Genomic DNA, 26,948 nt, shown 5'->3' with positions numbered 1-26,948 from the left:
TAAAGTGAGGGGGTGGAAAACAATTTACCATGCTAATGGACATCAGAAGAAAGCAGGAGTGGCAATCCTTATATCAGATCAATTATATTTTAAGCCAAAGACTATAATAAGAGATGAGGAAGGACACTGTATCATACTCAAAGGATCTGTCCAACAAGAAGATCTAACAATTTTAAATATCTATGCCCCTAACGTGGGAGCAGCCAATTACACAAACCAATGAATAACAGAATCAAAGAAACACATCAACAATAATACAATAATAGTAGGGGACTTTAACACTTTCCTCACTGAAATGGACAGATCATCCAAGCAAAAGATCAACAAGGAAATAAAGGCCTTAAATGACACACTGGACCAGATGGACATCACAGATATATTAGGAACATTTCATCCCAAAGCAACAGAATACACATTCTTCTCTAGTGCACATGGAACATTCTCCAGAATAGATCACATCCTAGGTCCTAAATCAGGTCTCAACTGGTATCAAAAGATTGGGATCATTCCCTGCATATTTTCAGACCACAATGCTCTGAAGCTAGAACTCAATCACAAGAGGAAATTCGGAAATAACCCAAATACATGGAGACTAAACAGCATCCTTCTAAAGAATGAATGGGTTAACCAGGAAATTAAAGAAGAATTGAAAAAATTCATGGAAACAAATGATAATGAAAACACAATGGTTCAAATCTGTGGGACACAACAAAGGCAGTCCTGAGAGGAAAATATATAGTGGTACAAGCCTTTCTTAAGAAACAAGAAAGGTCTCAAGTACACAACCTAACCCTATACCTAAAGGAGCTGGAGAAAGAACAAGAAAGAAACCCTAAACCCAGCAAGAGAAGAGAAATATAAATATCAAGCAGAAATCAATGAAATAGAAACCAAAAGAACAATAGAACAAATGAATGAAACTAGGAGCTGGTTCTCTGAAAGAATTAATAAGATTGATAAATCCCTGGCCAGACTGATCAAAAAGAAAATAGAAAGGACCCAAATAAATAAAATCATGAATGAAAGAGGAGAGATCACAACCAACACCAAAGAAACACAGACAATTATAATAACATACTATGAGCAACTCTATGGCAACAAATTTGACAATCTGGAAGAAACGGATGCATTCATAGAGACATATAAACTACCACAACTGAACCAGGAAGAAATAGAAAGCCTGAACAGACCCATAACCAGTAAGGAGATTGAAATAGTCATCAAAAATCTCCAAACAACCAAAAGCCCAGGGCCAGATGGCTTCCCCGGGGAATTCTACCAAACATTTAAAGAAGAACTAGTTCCTATTTTCCTGAAACTGATCCAAAAAATAGAAATGGAAGGAAAACTTCCAAACTCATTTTATGAGGCCAGCATCACCTTGATCCCAAAACCAGACAAGAATCCCATCAAAAAAGAGAGCTACAAACCAATATCCTTGATGAACACAGATGCGAAAATTCTCACCAAAATACTAGCCAATAGGATTCAACAGTACATTAAAAGGATTATTCACCACGACCAAGTGGGATTTATTCCAGGGCTGCAAGCTTGGTTCAACATCCTCAAATCAATCAATGTGATACAACACATTAATAAAAGAAAGAACAAGAACCATATCATATTCTCAATAGATGCTGAAAAAGCATTTGACAAAGTACAGCATCCCTTCCTGATCAAAACTCTTCAAAGTGTAGGGATAGAGGGCACATACCTCAATATTATCAAAGCCATCTATGAAAAACCCACTGCAAATCTCATTCTCAATAGAGAAAAACTGAAAGCTTTTCTGCTTAGGTCAGGAACAGGGCAGGGATGTCCATTATCAGCACTGCTATTTAACATAGTACTAGAAGTCGTAGCCTCAGCAATCAGACAACAAAAGGAAATTAAAGGCACCCAAATCAGCAAAGAAGAAGTCAAACTATCAGTCTTTGCAGATGATATGATACTGTATGTGGAATTCCCAAAAGACTCCACTCCAAAACTGCTAGAACTTGTACAGGAATTCAGTAAAGTGTCAGGAAATAAAATCAATGCACAAAAATCAGTTGCATTTCTCTACACCAACAACAAGGCAGAAGAAATGGAAATTAAGGAGTCAATCCCATTTACAATTGCACCCAAAACTATAAGATACCTAGGAATAAACCTAACCAAAAAGGCTAAGAATCTATACTCAGAAAACTATAATGTACTCATGAAAGAAATTGAGAAAGACACAAAAAATTGGAAAAATGTTCCATGCTTCTGGATTGGAAGAACAAATATTGTGAAAATGTCTATGCTACCTAAAGCAATGTACACACTTAATGCAATTCCTATCAAAATACCATCCATTTCTTTTCAAAGAAATGGAACAAATAATCCTAAAATTTATATGGAACCAGAAAAGACCTCAAATAGCCAAAGGAATGTTGAAAAAGAAAGCCAAAGTTGGTGGCATCACAATTCCAGACTTCAAGCTCTATTACAAAGCTGTCATCATCAAGACAGCATGGTACTGGCACAAAAACATAGATCAATGGAAAAGAATAGAGAGCCCAGAAATAAACCCTCAACTCTATGATCAACTAATCTTTGACAAAGCAGGAAAGAAAGTCCAATGGAAATTTCTCTTTTTATTCCAAGAAAATATTGTCATCACGGAAAGTATTTTCTCACTTTGCTTTCCCTGATAAAGATTAGTGTGGCTTTCTAAAAATGGAGATGATTTTTCACATTTCTCAAATTTATTTCTGTTGGTATGTTCACTTTTTCAGTTAGAGAAGCATAACCTCTTTCAGAAACACAATCCTAAATTTCTGACTCAGTAGCCCTGGTGTTGGTGAGAACAGGAGAGGTTTTTCTTTGATGCATATCTGAGCAGTTTCACACACTCAAGCACCTGGAAAACAAAATCTCTTTATTCTCTGAATACTGTTCCTGGTAATTGATTTGTTGACCAGTCAGTTCTGATCTTCTTTTTCTCTTCTTTCTTTAGTGAGAGTCAGACACCATACTGCCTTGTTTCTTGCCTTATCTCAATCCTTAAGAGCATTATACAGGGGATATTCTTTTTTTTTATGTATTTTTTTTATTGACAGACAGAGATCACAAGCAGGCAGAGAGGCAGGCAGAGAGAGAGAGGGGGAAGCAGGCTCCCCGCTAAGCAGAGAGCCCGACTCGGGGCTCGATCCCAGGACTCTGGGATCACGACCAGAGCCGAAGGCAGAGGCTTTAACCCACTGAGCCACCCAGGTGCCCCACAGGGGATGTTCTTATTCCAATTTCTCTGATGGGAAGCTGAGACTTAGAGAGTTCATTATTTGCCTACATTCACATGGCTAGTTACTATGGCAAAGTTTGGGACCCAATAGATACTTTTTTGTTCCTTAGTGCATGGTCTATACCATTATATGCTATGAGAAACATTAAGCCATAAGTGTATTCTGAATATATAGTCTTTTGTAGTCTGACGTTTTAAACAGACTATGTAGTTGAATGTGTAATAGTAATAGCTCAAAATTTGTATGACTCCTCATGCAGAAAACAATGCTTCCATTTCTAATCATGGCACTAAAATTGCTTCTCTTCCTCCCAAGACATCAAGGAAGTCTTGTTGAATCTGCATTTATTAAATTTTCACAATGTGAAATTTAGGGTATTTTTATAAAAGGGCAAGTCCTTTTAACACCATTTTATTCAGTCTTTCTGTATTGGGATCAAATCTGCTGGGACTATGGAAGGAGCAGTTGTACTACATGCAGGTCTCAGTTGCAGAACTCAGAGCTGCCTTTGCACTCCTGCTGGGACAGCTGCAGAAAGACCAATAGAGAGGATCTTCTGATGAGCAGCTAAGGGTATTAAATCAATATCCTGGAACTTGTTAGGGTAATTTGGAGTTCAAAGGAACAGTTTTTCAGGAATAAATGGGTTAAGAGATCATCATTAATATTTCATACTCTAAAAACTCATCTGTTCTTGTATCAGAGAGAACTGAATTCTGGAAAGAAATTACTTTATAATCAAACCAGATATCCATCCCCTCAATATGTAGAGATACAAAAATATATACCTATAAAATATTGAACATTCATATTTTGAATATTAAAATACAATATTTCTATTTTGTTCCTCTGTAAAATCATAGAAGTAGTAACTCTAAGTTGCAGAAACAGAGGGAACGCATCTCCTGGAAAAGGAGATCTAGGAAAAGAACTGGTACGTCTAGGAATGGCATCTAGGAACTGGCATCTAGGAAAAGAACTGGTCCAATACATGATAATCTTTTAAGAGAAAAGATTTAGAAGTTTCCAAAACATAGTGAGAAAAGGTAAAATCAGACTCTCCAATGTGTGTGAGTGAGTTGGGAAAGACAGACACAATCTGTCCAGGCAGAGAGGGGTCAGGTCACCCATTCTTGACTATGTTCATATCTAATGTGATTTTGCTTGAGATTCATCTTTGTTTAATGTTAACAGTGTCTGTTTACATATAAATATTGAAAAAATACAAACACATTTTAAAAGAGGTGCACAGGGAAATTTCTGTAAAAAATTTTCAGATGGTTTACCTGGAATAGCTGGAAGAGCAGCACAGTCCTTGGTCCTGGCACAATTCTCAGGGTTACAGGTAAAATATTTTTTAATTCTTCCCTGTAGTTGGGGAGGGGAGGCAGTGATGCTGGGGTGTGGGTAGAGTGGGGGCAGGCTATGTGCTGGTGCTGGCTCAGAATTCTAGGATTGGTCCCAGTTTGGTCATAAATAGCAGTGGGATTCTTGGAGAGGTAGTTGCTGTCTGAGCTAGCATGGAAGACAGTAACAAGGAGCTAACTAGCTAGAGTATCTGAGATTCTCTACAGGGTGGATATGTTATTGAAAGACACATTTATCCACTTAAAAAATAAAAGCCTTTTTTTCATTTTTTAAAAATTATTTATTTTCAGCATAGCAGTATTCATTGTTCTGGCACCATACCCAGTGCTCCATGCAATCCGTGCCCTGTCTAATACCCACCACCTGGTTCCCCCAACCTCCCACCCTCCCGCCCCCGCTGCTTCAAACCCATGACCAGGTGGGATTCATTCCTGGGCTACAAGGATGGTTCAACATTCACAAATCAATCAATGTGATAGAACAAATTAATAAGAGAAGAGAGAAGAACCACATGGTCTTCTCAATTGATGCAGAAAAAGCATTTGACAAAATCCAGCATATGTTCCTGATTAAAACGGTTCAAAGTATAGGGATAGAGGGAACATTCCTGAACTTCATCAAATCTATCTATGAAAGACCCACAGCAAATATCATCCTCAATGGGAAAAAGCTTGCAGCCTTCCCTTTGAGATCAGGAACACAAGGATGCCCACTCTCACCACTCTTGTTCAACATAGTATTAGAAGTCCTAGCAACAGCAATCAGACAACAAAGAGAAATTAAAGATATCCAAATTGGCAATGAAGAAGTCAAACTCTCTCTCTTCCCTTTTTTTCATCTATTTTGTTATTATGTGTATGTACAATGTAAGCATAGAGTATAGAGACTTTAATTCCATGTAAAATTTACCAAATCCATATTAAACTTATTTATTTATGTATTTATTTTTTACTGATACTAGCTCTAAACTTACTTTAATTGAGTCTATTTAAGGTTGATATGTTGTCCAAGTGCATTGTTTAATCAAAGAAGAGTATTGGAAGACCTTCTTTTAAAATGAGAGGTTGCCCAGACTAAAACATAAGGCGACCTCTATTTTATGAGGTTTAATTTTGGAGTGAAAGCTTCATCTTCTGCTCTGGCATTTCAGCTTGTTTGAATTCTAAATGTTTTGCATCTATATCACAGAGAAGGATTTGCAAATATCTTCTCCCATTTTTCATGCCACCTTTGATATAGACCTCACCTAAATATCAAGCTCTAGGGCTGAAAAAGAAAAAGCTCTAGTGCACAAACGATTTCTTATTTATTTATTTATTTATTTTTCAGGTCTTGAAAATGTTTATTTATATACATTTAACTTTTTACTAGAAGTTTTAAAAGTAGGTAGACCAAGATATTGTGGAATTTTTTTAACTTTATTTTATTTTTTCAGTATTCCAAGATTCATTGTTTATGCATCAGACCCAGTGCTCCATGCAATATATGCCCTCCTTAATACCAGGCTCACCCAACTCCCCACAACCTCCCTTCCAAAACCCTCAGTTTGTTTCTCAGAGTCTACATTCTTTCATGGTTCATCTCCTCCTCCAATTTCCCCCAACTCCCTTCTCCTCTCCTTCTCCCAATGTCCTCCATGTTATTCCTTATGCTCCACAAGTAAGTGAGACCATATGATAATTGAATCTCTCTGTTTCACTTATTTCACTCAGCATAATCTCATTTATTTATACTCCCTATTTTCAAAATCTATTTGAAAAGCACTAAGATAAAATATGAAATAGGGTTAGGCAATGGAATGAAAATAGAACAAAAGAACTAAGGAAATGAAAACAGAAGAAGGAAGTCCTGTGATTATCTAGCATGAAGCATAGGGTACAATTTTTTGTTCAAAGGTAAGAGAAAAATGTATTAGAGTACATACTTTTTATTAACTGAGAACATGAAGCACACCAAATTTTGAAATATGTTTTTCCCACCATAAAATCAGAAAAGGACTTCAATGCCTGAATCATTTAAGATCAATGTGAAGTGACGAAGTACACATTGCCTTCCATATACATTTTTAAAAATGGAAAAAATGGTCTTTAACAAATGCACTTCATGTTACCACTGCATCCTTATAATAGGCCCCATGATATTTAATGTTATTTACAGATAGTGACCTTCAGCAGACTTGGTCAGGCAGGTGACAGTCTAGGAATCTAATGTGACAATAGGAAGCTTGGAGGTCAAGGCAACCAGAAACTGATTTAATTGTTCATCATGAAGGCCCACTGTAGAGTTTGAACCCAAACTTTGAACATGAACTAGAAGAAAATCATTTTGAGGTAGATTTTTCTGATGAGAGCTTGGAATGCTCAGAGATTGTGCTGTTGGTGGGGGAAAATGCCATTTGCTCTGGACAGCACAGGTGAATCTGTTCCATGAAGTGACCCCTTATTACTAGACTTTACTAACTTCTTTCCTTTACTTTACTAATTTTACTAACTTTGATTTTCTTATCACTGGAAAGGCATCGGATAAGATATGACAAGTGATTCCCTAATAATTGTGTGTGAAAGACACATTTTCAGTGACCATGGTTCGGATAATTCCCGACCTAGTAGAGCAAAGAGAGATGCAAACAAAGGAATAAATCTTGGTGTTCAATTTACATAGTTCCAATTGTTATCCCCAAATACTGCATTCCCATTAGTAAGTGAAGGTTTGGTCTCATGAGATAAAAATGTCATGTTGGAGAACACAGTCATCACAAACAAATCGCTAATAATAATGGTAATAATAATTATGATTTCTCATTTTCATAGCATGTCTAGATGTGGTTATCTTAGGAAAGATTTCTATACTAATCTTTCCAGTAAAGGTCAGCATAGATAACATTGTGCAAACACTGTAATAGCCTCTGACCTTGTGTCTTAGTAGACTTGCATGAAGTGTTCATGCACTACATGTGTAATTGTCTTGAAAACATCTGGCCCAAGAACAAAGTTGATCCTGACAGATAATTTGTGTGAGTTGACACATTGCCTTTTCTGGTGGTGAGAGGAAGTTGGCAGAAAGCCTGCACTTTGGACTCAGGCTGACCTCGAGATCTGACTCCACCACTTATTGCTTATGTGAACTTGGGTGATTATTCTCTGGCCTCAGTTTTCTAATCCAAAAGATGGGATAACAGGGTGTATGAGGGAGGCATATGAAAATCAAATGAAAGACTGTAAATCAGGTACTTGGCACATTGTCTAACACATAACAGGTGCTACATAGATGTTGCCCCATTTCAAACCTAAAGGAATAATTGTATCCAGTATGGAGAGTGGTTTGTAGCAAATCATACTGACAGAGCAGAAATTCTTCTGAAGATTTGGCTCTACTTCTAACCACTCTAGTGGAAAGTTACCTTACTGTAAAATGATACACAAACCCCCTGAATTTAGAGGTATTTGTTTAATGGACTTCTCCCTAATTTGACACAAAAATGAAATTAAAATTAAAAATTATTTTTTAAAATTTTTAAGTTGTTATACATACTTCAATCTTAGTCCCTTATCTTATGATACCATGTCTAACACAAAAAAGTTTGGGCTTCATACTGGTATTTAGTAGAAAAAAATTAAAATTTTGAATTTTATGTAGAAAATACTTAGGAATACATTTAGTTACTACTTTTAAATATAGTTAAAAATGTCATAACTTTGAAATTTGTATTTATATAAGAAATAGCTTTAAGCATTTTTTAAATTTAATTTTATTTTTTCAGTGTTCCAAGATTCATTGTTTATGCACCACATCAGTGCTCCATGCAATACATGCCCAAATTAATACCCATCACCAGTTCACCTAACTCCCTGCCCCTTCCCCTCCAAAGCCCTCAGTTTTTTTTTAACAAAAATTAGGAGAATAAAAATAGAGGAATTTTGAATCAATATTAATATGCAGATACAAAATACCATACTTAATTGAAAATGTCATTGTACTTGGTTAATTTATATAGAATTCATGCTGCTTTATATCCATCAAATATAGACAACTAAGGCAACTTACCTGAAATTTTTTCTGATTTGAATATTATAATATAAATATATTATATTTCATATATTTGTAAATATTATATTTTTATATTTATGTTATATTAATAATATAAATATATTGTAAAGATATTTATTTTATAAACCGGTTTCTCATCTTACACTGTTAGTGGGAATGCAAGTTGGTGCAACCACTTTGGAAAACAGTGTGGAGATTCCTTAAGAAATTAAATATAGAGCTACTCTATGACCCTGAAATTTCACTATTGGGTATTTACCCCAAAGATACAGATGTAGTGAAAATAAGGGCCATCTGTACCCCAATGTTCATAGCAGCAGCAATGACTACAGTCACCAGACTCTGAAAAGATCCAAGATGCCCTTCAGTGGATGAATGGATAAAGAAGATATGGTTTCCATATACTATGGAATATTGTGCCTCCATCAGAAAGGATGAATACCTACTTTGGTATCAACATGGACGGGACTGGAAGAGATTATGTTAGTGAAATAAGTCAAGCAGAGTGAATCAGTTATCATATGGTTTCACTTATTTGTGAAGGAATAACACAGAGGACATGGGGAGATGGAGAGAAGAAGTGAGTTGGGGGAAACTGGAGGGGGAGACGAACCACAAGATACTGTGGATTCTGAGAAACAAACTGAGGGTTTGGGAGGGGGCAGGGGTGGGAGGTTGGGTGAGCCTGGTGGTAGGTATTACGGAGGGCACATATTGCATGGAGCACTGGGTCTATAAACAATGAATTCCGGAACACTGAAAAGAAATTTAAAAAATAAAAATTTTAAAAAATAAACCAGTTTCTATTTTATAAATGAATGAAAATGATTATGGCCATTAAAAAAACACTCTTAATAAGTTTAGTTAAGAATGTTGAGGGACACCTGGGTGGCTCTTCAATTAAGCATCTGCTCATGAACTCAGGGTAGTGGGACTGAGCCCTGAGCTTAATGTTGGGCTCCAGGCTGAGCATAGAGTCGGCTCTGGATTCTTACTCTGTCGCTCTCCCCCTACTCTCTCTCTAAAATAAATAAATAAGGTATATTTAGAAAAAGGAATACTGAATGAAAAAACATGTAACATAATTCCATAAAATATTAGCACAAACCATATATAATCAAGAATACTATTTAATGCTCAGTTAGCTATCACATTGAAAAAATTATGGAAGTTCAAGATTCCTTCTTATCCTGACAAGAATGAAACTTCAGGAATCTAACTAAGGCAAAGTGACAGGAGGTAAATGTAGTGTCTTATCATCCAGATTATTCCAAGTTCATTATTTGATTTTCAAGTGCTTTATTATAGTGAATCAGAAGTATTCCTATGAAAACCAAACTTTTTAAGGTGAAAACTAGATTCTTTACTATATTCACTTGAGGCAAAAATGATGTAAATACTGTGTACTTTGAAAAATAAATTTTGCTTTATAAAATGAGCTTTTAAAATTAAAAGCAAAGTATATGATTGATGAAATATACAGTGTCTTACTATTATAATCAGTAAAATACTATTTGTACTATAAAGAAGATGTACAAAATTCAAACAAGTACAATATGACTTAATTTCTACTTATGGTATGAATAAAAAGCCTCATTGTTTGCTTGCTCATTTAGTATAAAAATAAGGAGCTTTTACGCACAGGCAAAAATTCTGAAGAATTCTTTTTCCTTTTCTCTCAAAGGAGAAATCCAACTCTTCTTTTCTTAGGAAATGGTCCATGAAATTATTATTCTAATTCCAAACTAGTGGAAAGAGAAAATTACTAAAGTATTTGAGTTCCAGTTGGAATCAAATTGGAAAGGGTTCTACTATTTGTAACTTAAATCATTAATTAATAATACAATTGTAACAAAAAAATAATCCAAGCTTCAAAGGACATGCCCTTGAGAACCATGATGTTTCATTATAATTTGGCATTATATCTGCAAGAAATTCTGATCATGACTGTTAACATGACACCATTAGATAGAACTTTATTCAGCAGTCAAAATGAAATAAAACTGAGGGGTACTACAACAGGTTCAGCAGTCTTGTAGGACAGATTCATATTTGGAGAGACATGCTAAAAGTCAAAATATGGTGTCTTCCTAGCCAAGGTGACTTCAAATGAAATTCCAATATAGATTGTACTTTTAGTGAGTATTTTCTAAGGCAGAACAAAATTCTGATACCTGCATTACTTGATTAGGTTACTCTAAGAACATTTCTGAAAATAATCAATAATTTTTTTTAAATACAAGTTTTGGAAATATAGTCATTTTGTTTCTAAATTTCAGGCATTGTAAATAATTTGGAGGTGCAGCATTAAACATTGCCCTACTCAAAATCCTGAAGTGGTTCAGATGTGAGGAGTTGTTCTATAACATCAAAAACCAAGGAGAAGAATTACAGTATTAGAAATGGGCATGGTGGGGGGCACCTGGGTGGCTCAGTGGGTTAAAGCCTCTGCCTTTGGCTCAGGTCATGATCCTGGGGTCCTGGGATTGAGCCTCGCATCGGGCTCTCTGCTTGGCAGGGAGCCTGCTTCCTCCTCTCTCTCTGCCTACCTCTCTGCCTACTTGTGATCTCTCTTTCTGTCAAATAAATAAATAAATAATCTTTTTTTAACAAGGTGGATACACTTCACTAATTTAAAATTAAATACACTACCAAATAAAAGACTTGTCTTAAAAAAAAAAGAAAAGAAAGAAAGAAATGGGCATGGGATCCATATTTATAACTAAAATATCAACTTGATGGATTCCCATTCGAAGAAGTGACTGTGTTTTATTTTAAAATATTCCATATTTTGATCTAGTCTCTTTACAACTGTAACTTTGGGCAAGTTACACACCTCTAGAATCTCTTTTTCCATGGAAACTAAGAAAATAAGCATGTCATAACCCTCTGTGGATGAAAAGCCACAGTAAGCACTAATCCTATAGCAACTTTTCTTCCTTTAATTATTTCTGGGTGTAACCACACCATGTTTGTGTTTCTCTAATTATTTCTTTAATGTTTTATTTATTTATTTGACAAAGAGAGAGAAAGCACCAGTAGCCAAAGCAGTGGACAGAGAGAGAGGGGGAGGCAGCCTCTCCCTTAAGCAGAAAGCCTGTTGTGGAGCTCCATCCCAAGACCCTGGGGTCATGACTGGATCCAAAGACGCTTAACTGACTGAGCCACTCAGATGCCCTCTAATTATTTTTTAATTGTTATTCCACTTTCTTCAACATATAAAAGTCCTGATGAGGGGCACCTGGGTGGCTCAGTGGGTTAAGCCGCTGCCTTCGGCTTGGGTCATGATCGCAGGGTCCTGTGATCAAGCCCCGCATCGGGCTCTCTGCTCAGCCGGGAGCCTGCTTCCTTCTCTCTCTCTGCCTGCCTCTTTGCCTGCTTCTGATCTCTCTCTGTCAAATAAATAAATAAAATCTTTAAAAAAAAAAAAAAGTCCTGATGAAAATATTTCTCCCAAGCCCACAATTTGTCTTCCTTCAATTACTGAAATAAAAGTCCATAGGGCTGGAACATATCTTTGTTTTCTTGAGGATTTTCCCCCTAATGTTATCAAGATAGATTGGGGAGAAAAGGATGACAAAACAAATCTGAAATCCCAGCAGGGAGACACCGTGAAGACTAATGACACACACATGAAATTCAGCTGGCTGACCGTGACTGGAGCATCAAAAAACACAAATGTATCGTCAACCATGAGAGTGATAGAAGAAAAATTGATCAAGGGATTCTTTTTCCTTCTATATACAAAGGTATGTGCATATAAACATGAATATAACCTCCCAGAACTCTTTGTTTCAAAGGGATGACCCTCCATTTTCTGTCAAGTATTAATGAAAACAAGCAAATAGAAATTTTTCTCTAATGTTGTTCCATTTATGTTAATAAATGTCATGCTAATTCTCAATAGAATTCAAATAGTATGGGCTTTGGGGGCACCTGGGTGGCTCCTTATTCAGCTTAGGTCATGATATCAGGCTCTTGAGATCAAGGTGTGGCATTGGGCTTGATGCTCAGCATGGAGTCTGCTTGAGTCTTCTTCCATCTGCCTCTTTCCCCTGTGCTCATTCTCTCTCTTTCTCTCTCTCTCTCAAAATAAATAATAAATCTTAAAAATAAATAGCATGGGCTATGGAACATACAGAGAAAAAATGAAAGACAAATTCACTTAGCTTTTCTCATGTCAGTTTGATCATCATAAATATTAATGTCATGGTGATATTTTTTATAGTCATTTTATGGATTAAATGAAACAATACACATGAGAACACCTAGAAACTTCACACAAAAGAAATGTTCAGTGTCCACTTTTCATGATTTTACTTGATCAAGAAATAAGAGCATAACAACAATCTTTTAAGAATGTACTTCTCAGCATCACAGTCCTTCTCACTCCAATCTTGCTCTATTCAAAGTGTAACCCATAAACAATGAGTTATAGGAGACAAAATGTTCATTTGATGGAGCCAAATCACAGCTCAACCAGAGATAGTAATTTGGCTATTGAGGTTTTAGTATTGATGAGAGAACAGAAGGCAAGCTGAGGACATAGCAGAAGCTGACACCCTGCAATAAAGATTTGATGAGGCTTACGTGTTTAAAAGTTCTTACATTCTACACAATGAATATATTTCTTACCATTGGTAAACCTGCTCAGCAAACATTATTGCAGTCCTAGTGAATGCCAGGCCTGCAGGATGAACTACTCTCCCAAAAAGGATCACTATAGTAATGCAAATTTATTTTTCATAATCACTCAGGGTACCTATGATTTAGGCATGATTCGAGCATGGTGTCCCAAAGGAGCTCCATTGGTGTAGACACTGGTCATATTCATACAGTGTCAGCAGACAGAAGAATGTGCTCTGGCCCCACTGTGACCCAGTAATTCACTAGACTCAGTCAATTCCTGGCATTAACAGTACAGAACAAGGCCACAGAGGGCACATAAAGAAGGAATCAGTTTGTGCTTTTCCCTGTGATTCACAAGCACCTTTTTAAAAATTTTTTTTTATTTTTTATAAACATATATTTTTATCCCCAGGGGTACAGGTCTGTGAATCGCCAGGTTTACACACTTCACAGCACTCACCAAAGCACATACCCTCCCCAATGACCATAACCTCACCCCCCTTCTCCCAACCCCCCTCCCCCCAGCAACCTTCAATTTGTTTTGTGAGATTAAGAGTCACTTATGGTTTGTCTCCCTCCCAATCCCATCTTTTTTCATTGATTCTTCTCCTACCCACTTAAGCCCCCATGTTGCATCACCACTTACTCATATCAGGGAGATCATATGATAGTTGTCTTTCTCTGCTTGACTTATTTCGCTAAGCATGATACGCTCTAGTTCCATCCACGTTGTCGCAAATGGCAAGATTTCATTTCTTTTGATGGCTGCATAGTATTCCATTGTGTATATATACCTCATCTTCTTTATCCATTCATCTGTTGATGGACATCTAGGTTCTTTCCATAGTTTGGCTATTGTGGACATTGCTGCTATAAACATTCGGGTGCATGTGCCCCTTTGGATCACTATGTTTGTATCTTTACGGTAAATACCCAGTAGTGCAATTGCTGGGTCATAGGGCAGTTCTATTTTCAACATTTTGAGGAACCTCCATGCTGTTTTCCAGAGTGGTTGCACCAGCTTGCATTCCCACCAACAGTGTAGGAGGGTTCCCCTTTCTCTGCATCCTCGCCAGCATCTGTCATTTCCTGACTTGTTGATTTTAGCCATTCTGACTGGTGTGAGGTGATATCTCATTGTGGTTTTGATTTGTATTTCCTTGATGCCGAGTGATATGGAGCACTTTTTCATGTGTCTGTTGGCCATCTGGATGTCTTCTTTGCAGAAATGTCTGTTCATGTCCTCTGCCCATTTCTTGATTGGATTATTTGTTCTTTGGGTGTTGAGTTTGCTAAGTTCTTTATAGATTTTGGACACTAGTCCTTTATCTGATATGTCGTTTGCAAATATCTTCTCCCATTCTGTCAGTTGTCTTTTGATTTTGTTAACTGCTTCCTTCTCTGTGGAAAAGCTTTTGATCTTGATGAAATCCCAATATTTCATTTTTGCCCTTGCTTCCCTTGCCTTTTGTGTTGTTCCTAGGAATATGTTGCTGCGGCTGATGTCGAAGAGGTTGCTGCCTGTGTTCTCCTCAAGGATTTTGATGGATTCCTTTCACACATTGAGGTCCTTCATCCATTTTGAGTCTATTTTTGTGTGTGGTGTAAGGAAATGGTCCAATTTCATTTTTCTGCATGTGGCTGTCCAATTTTCCCAACACCATTTATTGAAGAGGCTGTCTTTTTCCATTGGACATTCTTTCCTGTTTGTTGAAGATTAGTTGACCATAGAGTTGAGGGTCTATTTCTGGGCTCTCTGTTCTGTTCCATTGATCTATGGGTCTGTTTTTGTGCCAGTACCATGCTGTCTTGATGATGACAGCTTTGTAATAGAGCTTGAAGTCCGGAATTGTGATGCCACCAACGTTGGCTTTCTTTTTCAATATCCCTTTGGCTATTCGAGGTCTTTTCTGGTTCCATATAAATTTTAGAATTATTTGTTCCATTTCTTTGAAAAATATGGATGGTACTTTGATAGGAATTGCATTAAATGTGTAGATTGCTTTAGGTAGCATAGACATTTTCACAATATTTATTCTTCCAATCCAGGAGCATGGAACATTTTTCCATTTCTTTGTGTATTCCTCAATTTCTTGTACTCTTTCATGAGTACTTTATAGTTTTCTGAGTATAGATTCTGTGCCTCTTTGGTTAGGTTTATTCCTAGGTATCTTATGGTTTGGGGTGCAATTGTAAATGGGATTGACTCCTTAATTTCTCTTTCTTCTGTCCTCACAAGCACCTTTTAAGCAGTGGTGAACAAGCACATAACAACAACTGTGAAGAGTTTTCTATATGCAAGTTGAAATTTCTGAAGTAAAACTTTGTCTTCTTGGAGCATTGAAAAAACAAAAATAAAAATAAAAACAAAAAAACTCACATACCCAAAATGACAACACTTAGTTTAAGGTTGCAAAGGACTTAACACCTAACCCCAGTGCAATTTCAACCCCCCCAGAATAGTAACATTTACCCAATCAACATGGGAATTTCCTGGTCAGTACCAAGAGTTTTCCTGAGAACCCCTTCCATTCCTCTCAGGAGGCTGACCTTACCTAAAGCAATGAATTCTTTGTTAAGAATCTTCTTTTTTCTTCTCACTCTCTGAGTTCTCATCTCCTTCCTAGATGGGATGCTGTGTGATTCATTGACTGATTGAATAATAGTACCATTAGATCTTTAACATTTATGTAGTTGAATTTTTGTTCTTTTTTTTAAAAAAAGATATTTATTTATTTGACAGAGAGAGAGATCACAAGTAGACAGAGAGGCACAAAGTCTTAGCTAATGGGTTTTATAAATTCTACAAAGAGTAGCTCACCATTTTCTGATATACCTGTTTATTTTTCTTTTTTAAATTTTCATTTATTATTTTCATGACACATCTGTTTATTTCCACCTAGATTACAGATATAAAGCAAAATTACAAAATCTTTATTTTTAAAAGTTTTATTTAATTGACAGAGAGAGATAAAATAAGTGGGAGAGATGAAGAGAGAAAATCAGACTTCCTTCTGAGCAGAGAGCCTGATGCAGGGCTCCATCCCAGCACTTTGGGATCAGGACCTTAGCTGAATGCAGTTGTTTAACTGACAGAGCCATGGAGGTGGGTCCAAAATTGCAAAATCTTAAAAGCTTCTTTTTGAATCTTGGGGAAATGGCATGGTAACCACCAATTGGAGACCTCCAAAGTATGAAACACTTTACCATCAATGTCTAATTTATCAGGTCTATAATCCCCAGAACAACTGTTTACTCTTGGGAGGCTTCATGCCTCCTCCCTCTGGACTCTCTGAACACCTGCAGTTGGACTTCATTCCACTGGCAGTATGTGTTGTTAATATGCCCTTGTCATTGTTTGTGTATTTTCTGGATGGGTTTAAGCCTTTCCTTGCCAAGGGGCTGATGCTCTCATTGTGGAAAAGACATGGTTAAAAATGGGTTTCCCCCTTGGGGCACACCTTCTGTGATCTCCAGTGATCAAGGCCCCTATTTCACAGGGAAAATCTTAGGAATCTTTAGGAAAACCTTGCAAACTTTCTGGAATTGTCTCTATACAACCTTCGGCTGATCCTTTGTGTCACCTGCTAGTCTGACCAACTAATATAAGTCTCTAACATTTGATGTTCAAGCCTGTCATCACCAGGTTACAGAAACCTTCTTAGAAAACAATTAAAATTGTCCTCTCAGTCACAGGTTGGAGCCTGGTGATTAGGTATTTTACACACATTGTCAGAGGAAGACACCCCTCGAATCCCAGTAGAAGAGGGATCATACCTAGTGCTCTTCCTGTCAAACAAAAGGTATTAAGCCTCAGGTGCACATCACACAGCTACAGAAGTCTCCATCTGATATCTGGTTCTGCCTAGACTGTGGAGTTTCTGAATCAAATTGAGAGAAAGAAAAGTAGTTGATATCCAAGTAGATTGCTTTCACCTAAGCAAGGGTTCAAGATTTCATACTTTAACTGAATACGAAATCCTTTCTCCCTCTTTTCTTTTACTCTGGCAATAGCCTATATCTCCCAGGTGATTATTAAAGGGGTTAAACTCTGAACTTTAGAGCAAATTTTTATTTGGGGATAGCAGAAAACCTAACCTTGGTTCTAATTTTTCTCAAGGTAAATAAGACATCTCAATGGTTGACTCCGTTAAAGATATAGCCTGAGTTAGTATGACTACCAAGAAGCCATCAGGATTCATTCCTTTGGCTGGTACCTACTTCCATGGTTAGGGATAATTGGAAGTGAGGAATGATCAAGATCTTCTCCTCCATTTTAAAAATTGTTGCAGAATCCCTCCTGAAGCAATGGGTACCCAGAAGAAGTCCATAGGCTCTGGACAAAGCAATTCTTAAAAGCAAGATAGCCCTTGATTATGACTTAGCTGAGCAAGGCTAGATCTGTGCTATAGGCAACGATACATGCTATACTCAGGTGAACATTATTGGGGAAGTTAAAGACCAATAACATCAGTTCATGTTGTGAGCCAATCCATTTGGCTTAACAGAGTGATTCCTTCAGCAGGGGCTTTCTCACTTATTTGATTTTAATTGCTTTGAGCCTTGGGGCCAATGACATCAAATAGCTCTTCAAACATGGGGAATTATCCTGTTTACAGACATCAAAATAATCTGCCTAGTGCTTTATGTTCTCTCAGAAGCTTGACACGCAAATTCAAAACCAGTAATCTCCAAGCAAATGATCTTTCTAAGACTGGAACATCACAAAGAATGAAGAGAATGACTAACTTAAAAATGGTAAAGCTGAAGTGGTAACCTGTGACTATCACAAGGGTTAAGCAAAAATGTCAAGACATGTGAATATCACCCAGGAGAACATCAACTACTGTGAGAACTTCAGAGAAGTTGCTGAGAGTGGTGTTAATACATTCAGCCTAGTATCCAGCTCTCAGTTAAGCTGAGAGACGATCAAAAGGCAGTACTGGTAAAAAGGAAGACCACTCAAAATGCACTCACTTAGCTTAAGGCCACAAGTCATTAAAGTCATCATACCTACCCAGCTGCAGTTTCAACACCTAGAATTGCAGCCTTTAACCAGTTGACATGGGAATTTCTTGGTCAGCACTAGGATGTTTACTCATTGGCCCCATCTATTCCCCTGAGGAGAATGGCCTTGCCTAAAGAAACGGATTCCTTGCTGATAATTTCTTTTTCACTACTATTTTGAAAAACCTCTCTTGTAGGTTTATGGAGTTTCCCTCTACTTGCTGATAGGATGATGCTCAATTCATGAATAGTTTGATAAATACAGACAATTAGATTTTTAAAATTTACTCAGTTGAATTTTTGTTATTTCACATATTCTTAGTTAGTCCAATGATCAAAGTAGAGTTAAACATTTACCTTTGCTTTCACCTAAACTGTGATGAAGAGGAGATGAAATTATTTTAGTGAAAATGTTTGCTGTTGAAGACATAACATGGATGGACTTATTCCTATATTTATTGTATTTATTTATATCCTTTCCTAAAACTAACCAGAGTAAGATTATACAGACAGTCGTAATTTTTTTGTGTGCGGGGGTTCATTTTTTAATTTAAATTCAATTAATCATCATATAGTATATTATTCGTTTTATGAGGTAGAGTTCAGTGATTCATTAGTTGTATATAGCACCCAATGCTCATTCCATCCAATGCTCTCCTTAATGCCCATCACTCAGCTACCTGATCCTCTCACTCCCTTCCTCTCCAGCAACCTTCAGTTTGTTTCCTATGATTAAGAGTCTCTTATGGTTTGTCTCCCTCTCTGATTTCATCTTGTTTTATTTTTCTAGTCTTATTTTATTTTTCCCGGTTTCATTTCTTTTACTAACCAGAATCATGCTGTATGTATTATTCTTTGATATGCTTGTTGGAGATATTTTCAGCCTAGCAATCTCTTTTTATCTCCTATGTATTGCACAGAATTGTCATTATTTGGGTTTCTTCATTCTGCTGTTATAATTATGCACACTCTTGTGCACAAACTTGAGCACAGGGCTGGAATTTAGGTGGAAGTGTGTCACTTTGGGCCCTTGTCAATCTGAGGTGAAGGTATGTTCACTTGGCATTGAGCAGGTGGCAGGCCATGCCTACTGACTCAGGCAGGAGGGTGGCTGGATTGTGGGACTCATAGGCTGATGGCATTATGTGTGATGGGGATGTAGCTGGTTTTGCATTTAACTTATGTTTTCTGGAAAACTCTATCTCTCCTTCTATTCTGAATGAAAGTCTTGCTGGATAGTGTATTCTTGGCTATAGGTAGTTTCCTTTTAGCATTTTGAATGTATCTTGCCACCTTCGTCTGGCCTGTAAAGTTTCTGCTGAAAAACCCACAATAGCCTAAGAGGGTTCCCTTATATGTAACTGCTTTCATCTCTCTTGCTTCTTTTAAAATTCTCTCTTTATCACTACTTTTGGCCATCTTATTTACTTTGTGTCTTGGTACAGACCTCTTTGGGTTGGTTTTGTTGGGGGCTCTTTGTACTTCCTGGATCTGGATTTCTCTTTCCCTCTCCAGATTCAGGAAATTCTCAGCTATTATTTATTCAAATAAATCTTTCATCCCCTTTTCTCACTCTTCTCCTTCTGGGATCTGTATCATACAACTGTTATGCCTGACAGTGTCACTGAGTTCCTTGGATCTATTCTCATTTATATACTTTTCTTCCCTCATCTGCTCAGCTGGATTACTTTCCTTTACTCTGTCCTCCAGGTTGCTGATCTCTTCTACTTCCACTTATTTGCTCTGTATTTCAGTGGACTTTTATTTTCAATTAATGAAAATCCATTATCTCTAACTGGTTCTTTTTTAGGTCTCCTATCTCTTTGTGGAGGGTCTCATGGCAAGTATCTTCGTAAGAATTACTTTAGCTCACTATCAGACATGTTAACTTATTTCCGTTTTTGGTTTTTTTTTTTTTTTAGGTCTATTGTTATGATTTTGCTCTACTCTTTCATTTGGGACATATTCCTCTGTCTCCCCACTTTTCCTAGTGCTGTGTATGTTTCTATGTATTAGGAAAGTCAGCTATGTCTCCCACACTGAAGTAGTGACTTTATGAAGAAGAGGTCCTGGAGTGCCTGGCAATGCAATGTCTCCTTTTCACCAGAAAATGGTGCTTCTGGGGTGTCTCTTCTGTGTGTTGTGTGCACCCTCCTGTTGTGGCTGAGAAGTGTTTGCCTTCAGACCAGCCTGCAATGACTCTTCGCCTGTTGTAGGCAGAGTCCAGTGCCTATAGTGTTAGTGAGTTGGTCTGGGGCTGCCTTGGGCTTGAATTGGTTGAGGTGTTTGCCAGAAATGAAGTAGCACCAAACTGCAGGGCACTTTCCTTATGTTGTCCTCTGAGAAGCTTTTGTTGGTATGTAGGGCCAGCAGTTAGACCAGCTGCCTATCTCCAGCCCACTGCTGGGGCCACAGAGTGGTGTGTGGTTGTCTTCCCCTCTCTCTGGAGCAGGACTCACTGTGGAGTGCTGTTGGCCCTTGTCTGTACAGCTTGTGTGTTGCCAGGCTTGTGGTACTGCTTTAATGGGATCTTGCCAAGAATGATCAGAGGAGGTGGATCTGCTTCACTGGCCTCTTGTCTATGTTGGGCTGCAGAGGATCCCAGCAACCCTAATTTTTTATTTCTACAACTATCTATCTATCTATCTATCTATCTATCATCATGTATCTATCTATCATCTACCATCCATCTACCCATATAGCCACAACAGAGACAATGTCAAAGAAAGATATAAACAATGGAATACTTGTTCTCATTTCTTTTAGAGCTTGCTGCTATTAACTCCAAAAAAGCTTCTCTGAATGATGAAAATGGTTTGTTTTTAATCTATGTTTGCCTTTATGTTATGCTATAACATTTTCCCATCTGATCAGCATAACTGTTGAACTTCCCTGGTTTCAGGGAGAAAACTCAGAATGGCAGGATCTTGCAAAATACACTGAGTGATATTTAAAGTCAAACCATCATTTTTCAGGAGTGTCCTTTACAAATGTTGGTTTAAATGTGTTCTGAATTCCTTCAGCAATGAACTTCATTCATTTTTGTAGCTTTTGTTTCTACTGACTGAGGAAAACACATTATCAAGTTGCTTCTAGATTTAAAAGAAAAAAAAATTGTTCTTGATGGTAGTTAATAACATGAACTGACAGAGAGCTTCTTGTACAGAAGGTGTTGTGTTGAACTGTGAGTGCATTTTGTTTAGTTCCTTAATACTCGCTATGAATAATTTTATTCTCACTTTACACATGAGGTCACTGAACTGAAATTATTTAAGTCTCCACACCATACAGTGAGATCTATGGCTTCATCCCAGACCATCCAAATCTAGAGTTCATATACTACCTTAGTTTTTATTCTTCCTGAAATCCCAAAACCAAGGTCCTAAGACAGGTGCACACATGAAGAGGGGATGTGAGTTTAGGGTTTCAAGTGCCACAGATTGGACTTAAAATCCACTCTTTTAATTATAAGTTGCATGAATATGGTTAAACTATTTACATTTCCTGAACCCATCAAAAATGATGGCACAAATAACACCTAACTCAGTCATAGAAGATATAATGTGACATATGTGAAATGTCTAGCATAGGTATCTCACTTAGCTGCTACATCATTAAGTACTAGCTCCTGGCTCTTTCTCCCCACATAGGAACAAAGGTAGTGATGAAGAGCTTTGGTTCTAGCTCTGCTGATCCACTGTCCTTGTTCAATATCAAGAAACTTCTGGGCTCTGATCTTCATCATCACCATCATCCAACTTTATAGTTTTGCTTAATCATTTTGATGTCTTGGTTATTTATTGCACATGGAGGTGCAGAATTAAAGAGCAGTTGAGAAAGTGCTTTTGAATATGGTGTTGCTGAAATTGAATTCTGGATTCAAGTACTGGATTCTAGTACTTACTAGTTACATGAAATCAGGCAAATGGCTTCTCTCCTGGTCCTGAGTTTATTGTAATATGGGAATGAAAATAATAATCTCGTAGGTTATTGAAAAATTAAATATGGTTTAAGCTTTGCATTAAAAGTTCTCAAAATTAGTGACATTTAAAAAATTTTTTTAAAATTTATTTTCAGTGTAACAGTATTCATTGTTTTTGCACCACACCCAGTAATCCATGCAATCCGTGCTCTCTCCAATACCCACCACCTGGTTCCCCCAACCTCCCACCCCCCCCACCCCTTCAAAACCCTCAGATTGTTTTTTAGAGTCCATAGTGTCTCATGGTTCACCTCCCCTTCCAAATTCCCTCAACTCCCTTCTCCTCTCTATCTCCCCTTGTCCTCCATGGTATTTGTTATGCTCCACATAAGTGAAACCATATGATAACGGTTGCCAAACTGTGGAAAGAACCAAGATGCCCTTCAACAGACAAATGGATAAGGAAGATGTGGTCCATATACACTATGGAGTATTATGCCTCCATCAGAAAGGATGAATACCCAACTTTTGTAGCAACATGGGACAGGACTGAAAGAGACTATGCTGAGTGAAATAAGTCAAGCAGAGAGAGTCAAAATTAGTGACATTTAATTTGTACTTATTCTTATTTAGAGACATGGTGGGGACAAAGAAATATTAAAAGCTCTTTATTGCCAATGCCTTTTTCCCAATGGATTCATTCATTATAAACAAAAAAGGTTGTGTTTTTTAACTTTTTAGGACTTTGGAAATCCCAGGTGAATTTCACAAGTGTTTGACTGACTTGACCTGAAAAGATGGTTCTGAGTTGTCTTGGTGGTGGTGATGGTGGTGGTGGTAATGGTGATAGAGTTGTTTATTACCCAGTTGTGCTGGTGTGAGAGTGTCACTTCAATCTAAGTCATCAGAAATGTATACTAAACAACACATGAAATTAATAAAATGTTTCTTTTAGAGCAGCTGCAGCTCATGAACACATCTGCCTACTACACGTACCTCCTCCTCTTCCTGAATAGCCTGGTCTACTGACCAGCATGGTCATCTATGTACTTGGGAGACCAGCAATCTATGCCAATGAGAAGAGTTCCTAACACAATGCTTCCCATTGGCTATTGTCCTTAAAAGTGTCTGCTGAGGATCTAGTGGGACTTCTTTTGGAGACTGGGTATTTCAATTCACCTGTGTCTTTTTCTACTGTGTCATTGTTGCATTACCAATTTACAAACCACTAGGCATACAGAAGCTTTCAGTCTGCATCAAGAACAAATTCCGCCGTGACTCAGCGTTTGGACCAGGGGGCATCCACAGGGGCTTCAACACTGCTCTCTCTCCTTAATGTCCACCGGTTCCTCAGCCACCCTGTCCCCATGCCTCTGAGTACAGCCAACATGCATCTTCTTGTCATGTCCTCGAGGGGCCCTTTAACCACATGATTGCCTGTAAGTCTTTTATTTTATATACCTGGAAGCCACCATACTTGTTACCTGAAGTTTGTAGTATTTTTCATAATAGGAAAAATAAAAACAATCAAAAGTCTACTTTGGTCTCTGTGTACTTTCATTTGGTGCAATCTAATTGAGAGTCCAATGTAAGGGACAGCATGACAACTGAGGCTTCCAATTTAGCATTGGTTGTAGGAATGGTCAATTCTACATTTCTAATTCTTAGCCTGAGATAGTCCTTATGATGTCTCCTTTGAGGCATTGGCCCCAGGGAAGCCACAGCCAGTGAAGGTGCCCAGGTTATTTTTCCTTCAAAGGTCAGGAGATTCAGACTCATTTGGTTAAGATGCTCTGGTGGTGACAGTATAACATGTCCTATGAATGGTGGCTGTGCTCTGACCTAGCTCAATGTTTCACAGGCATTGTGTTTCCTGATATTACGAGAATCCCATGAGAGCCGCACTAACACAGGAAAAATAGGGTGTTGGAGGGGTTAAGTGCTTGGATTCTAAACCCCATGTGCCTGAGCATAATTTCTCATCTGTAAAATGGAGTTACAGTGATTAATTTCCTGGAGTTGTGTGGATGAGATGAGGTAATTTTGTTGGGTGCATGCCAGTCTCAACAGCATTAGCATCTACTCTTGGCAACTCTACTTTAGAACTAATAGAAATATACATGTGTACACACTACAAGTTGGACACTTATTTACATGTATGTGTATTTCTAAAAGCATGGGTATAAAACAAAATGTTCAGTGTGTGGGAAGTTGGTAAAAAAAAAGTATTGCTTGTTTATTTTTCTACTTTTGTTAATGAATGCACTTAAAGATATACATTTTATATATTAGAATTCAAACAATCTCATCTAAAAATAGGAAGGATTTTTGGTTTATTTATAATCAATTTCAGCTCCTGTGAAATAGGTGCTTTTGGAAACCAAGTAGATGTTCCCTTTGGAAACAACAAAGACATAGCAAATAAAAGAAGAGGAAATTTAATTTTTATCTACGTCTTGATTTCTCAAAAATTTGTTCAGACTTCTTTGGACAAATGCCTGGGTCTCTACTTAGAGATCTGGAACTATTTCTGCATGTGGGAAACATGGAGGCGAGGAAAGGAAAACTAGAAAATGAAGGAAAACTGTGTGGGCTGATGTCACTGTTGGGGCTCAATAAGCTGTGTCACCTGTGGTTTCCAACTCCTTAGCACCTTCCTTCCGCAAATGGACCTGGGCTGCCTGGACTGGGAGGTACAGAGAGGGGGAGGGTGGTGGTGCAGGAGATTGTGTTGGTGGCAGGAGGACACTAGTGTGGTGATGGCATTTTATTTTCTCAGGCTTTTTTGTTGATGTGTTCTGTCAGCTGTGGTTGATTTGTGGGAAATGCTTGAAATAAAACCGGCCTCTGCTAGGTGGGGCTATGTAAGCAGTGGCTCAGGTATTGAACGATAAAATAGAGACAGTTAAACCACAGCCAGCTTTGTTCACTTCCAAAAGGCCGCAGGAAGTTTAAAGAACATATCCATCTGCACATGCATGCTCCTGCTGTCAAACATACTCTCGGGCTATGGGTGAGAGGTCCCCATACTTTATACCAAAGTTCACTCATAGCTGCTATGTGAGTTAAGATCATATGCCCAGGACTGCTGAGACACTTCACACTAAGTCCACTCTGAGGGTCTCATTTTGTCAGTGTAGGCAGGGTAACACCAGACCTGTGCCCAAGCACACCTGAAGCTACAAGCTTAGGTCAACTATTGACATCACAACAGCAGGTCCTTCTTTCCTCACAAGAACACAGACATATGGAAGCTCTGAGTTCAACTGTGTCATTGAGTATTATAGACTGAGTCATCTCAGTCTATCTACAGGGATAAGTGACTGTAGAGTGATCTGAGCAAGCCTCAGTTATAGACATGCACATTAGGTAAGTGTGCTAGAGGTAGAACAGAGGACGGCTACTCGTGATGTGAGCAGAAAGGGCATGGGTCACTGCCGTCACTCCATCCAAGTACTACAGAGATAAGGTGTCCAGTCCTGTATCCAGCCTGTCTAGTACTTGGGGAAAAAAAACCCTATTGCTGAGATCACCACCCTAGGATTTCACAGTCTGACTTCACAGCACATTCTAATCATAGACTTCACTTCTCTTGTTCTATACTGAGAGCCAACTTCTGGGTGAGCCTTAGCTTATATGAACATGGGCCCCATGCTACTGGTTTAGCACAGAATGTGTGGGAGAGAGGTCTATCTCAAGATAAATTATACACTCACATCCAGTTTAGGCATCATCTGTGGGCCTAGTGTACATGTGACTCCCGTCCTGACACAGGATATTCTAACTGACCATACCACTGAGTTCTTGGGATTTTGGTGCCAAGGCCAGATAGTTCAGACCCTCCTTGTCCTTTTCTCCACCTTAAGAAACTCCTGGTTAAACCTCAGCTTCCCACAGCCCTCCTGGGGTCACTTCTGTATTTAGTCCATTCTCAGCAAAGCACAGATGGAACTGATCTGAAATGCACAAATGTACATTTGACCCTGTCATTAAATTCTCTGATTATCTCTTCAGGAAATATGTCTGAGGAAATAATACTTGTTTTCCATTAGGTACATTTTTTTCCTCTAAAATCAGAAAATATCTAAATGTCTGAGAGTGGAAGAAAAGTTGAATATTTATTATATTTCCAACTAATATTTTCCATCCACTTAAAATTACATTTATGTAGTATGCAACAACTTGGTAAATCCTTTGCTATCAAGCAAAAGCAAATACATAACAAAAAAACTGTATATCCCATGGGACCATATTTATTAAAATAAATAAAAGAAAAGAAAACAGGCAGATGATTTCGATCATTTCTGGATATTCTAGAATTTCTACAGCAAACTGACTTTATTACCTTTACATTATAATTTTTAAGTATTGGCCATATGGCCACAATTATGTGAACATATAGAAACAAAATGAGGAGGAGACAAACTGTTAACAGCGTTGTGGTCACAGAGTTTGAAGGACACGTTCTCTGATTATTGTTCTATGCACATTTTTACAAAAAGCATGTGTTACTCTCACCATCAAAGAACATAAAAAGGGTAGCCATGGGACAACCAAAGTAGCATGTGAGGGATAGAATCTGCTCACACACAAAAGCAGCAGCCTGCTTCACAGTTGCTTTCCTCTCGTCAGGTGATACACCTTGCCTGCATTAAAGCCAAGAGCCTATCAGGTACAGGAGAATAAACAGCAAAGAGTCTTAAGAA

At 37.8% G+C, this 26,948-nt stretch overlaps 1 long non-coding RNA gene across 1 annotated transcript; it reads left to right on the top strand.

The window, feature by feature from the left end:
- The first annotated feature begins 4,545 nt into the window (after nucleotides 1-4,545).
- On the top strand, nucleotides 4,546-23,700 carry LOC309844867. Its single transcript, XR_014300939.1, has 3 exons — nucleotides 4,546-4,614; nucleotides 12,284-12,433; nucleotides 23,198-23,700. It is a non-coding gene; the product is annotated as an uncharacterized lncRNA (long non-coding RNA).
- The last annotated feature ends 3,248 nt before the right edge of the window (nucleotides 23,701-26,948 follow it).

The sequence above is a fragment of the Mustela nivalis genome, assembly GCF_964662115.1.
Source record: "Mustela nivalis genome assembly, chromosome: 12".
NCBI lineage: Eukaryota > Metazoa > Chordata > Mammalia > Carnivora > Mustelidae > Mustela > Mustela nivalis.
Note: the sequence above shows the minus strand (reverse complement) of the source record. Positions and strands in the feature narration are given on the sequence as shown.